The sequence below is a fragment of the Corvus kubaryi genome, unplaced genomic scaffold (genome assembly GCF_017639235.1).
Source record: "Corvus kubaryi isolate FWS band 111438036 unplaced genomic scaffold, C.kubaryi_AGA036_p1.0 36999, whole genome shotgun sequence".
Taxonomy (NCBI): Eukaryota; Metazoa; Chordata; class Aves; order Passeriformes; family Corvidae; genus Corvus; species Corvus kubaryi.
In genome coordinates this window covers 59,522-60,784 of record NW_024581005.1, presented here as the reverse complement: position 1 = coordinate 60,784, position 1,263 = coordinate 59,522, and the positions used below count along the sequence as shown (strand labels likewise).

At 65.0% G+C, this 1,263-nt stretch overlaps 1 long non-coding RNA gene across 1 annotated transcript in view; it reads left to right on the top strand.

Annotated features, from left to right (window-relative positions):
• LOC121660922 overlaps positions 1-1,232 on the top strand; it is a 2,077-nt gene extending 845 nt beyond the window's left edge. The window contains exon 2 of the long non-coding RNA XR_006014805.1: positions 22-1,232. This is a non-coding gene — a long non-coding RNA (uncharacterized LOC121660922). The remainder of the gene's footprint in view (positions 1-21) is intronic.
• Positions 1,233-1,263: the final 31 nt, after the last annotated feature.

The following is a 1,263-nucleotide window of genomic DNA, read 5'->3' as shown; positions in this document are numbered from 1 at the left end:
GCTGACCGTGTCCCGTTGCAGGTGGCCATGGGCACTGCCCACTGCCGGCTGACCGTGTCCCGTTGCAGGTGGCCATGGGCAGTGCCCACTGCCGGCTGACCCTGTCCTGTGGGCAGTGCCCACTGCCCGCTGACCGTGTCCCGTTGCAGGTGGCCATGGGCTACGCGCACTCGCTGGTGATCGCCCGGGACGAGTCGGAGGCGGAGCAGGAGAAGCTGCGGAAGCTGCCCGAGTACAACCCGCGCACGCTCTGAGCTGTTCTCCCGGAGCACAGCCCCGCCCGCCCGTCCCGATCCCGCTCCCGCTCCCGCTCCCGAGCCCTCGGGGGCTCCTTCCCGGCCCCTTCCCGGCACCGGGAGCTGCCGCCGGCCGCGGGCCCTCCGGGCTCGCCCCGCCTCGGCTTCCACGGGCTCCGCCCTTGCGTCCTTCTGGTTTGGTTTCTCTCTTCCCGCAGCATTTCCTTCCCGTTTCCCGTTTTCCCGGCCCCGACCCTTCCCGGCTGCCGGCTCGGGATCGCCCTGGGGATCTGATCCCGCCTTGGGATCCCTGTAGGGATTCGGGATCCCTAAAGAGCAGCTGCGAACGCCTCTTCCCCCGCCCCAATATTCCCGGTTTTTTGCTGGTTTTCCCCACTTCGGGTGCTATCGTTTTCGGGATTTCCCCCCTCCTGGGGATCCAGGACCCGGATTCCATCCCAGCAGCATTCCCGGGCTCCCCTCCCCGCTGTGGCCGCCCTCGCCCACCCCGGGGACATCTCAGGGATCACGAGGGGAGTCCCAAAGGAGCTTTTTGTTGGTTTGTTTTTTTGGTTTTTCCCGGGAATTCAGAGTTCCCTCCCCCCCCCCCGCCCCCCCTCCCCGCGGGTGGTTTGGCCTGGGATCAGCCGGAATTCCCGAATTCCCGCATTCCCGCATTCCCTCCGTGCCAGGTCACTGTGCTGGAAACTCGAGGTGCCTTCAGGAGCAGAGCCCGGCTCTGCCTCGCGCAGCCCCGGCGTCCCCCCCGGGCCGCTCCTTGGGATTCTTCTGCAGAATTCCATGGATTTTAGGTCCTTCCCACTCTACCCCGGGCCGCTCCTTGCGGATTCTTCTGCAGAATTCCATGGATTTTAGGTCCCCCCCCCGCCTCCCCCGGGCCGCTCCTTGGGGATTCTTCTGGATAATCCAATGGATTTTAGGTCCTTCCCGCTCTCCCCCGGGGAGTTTGCAGTAAAAAAAAAAGGGTTTTGGTCATTTTTTTGGGATCGGGGGTTGTTTTCCAGGG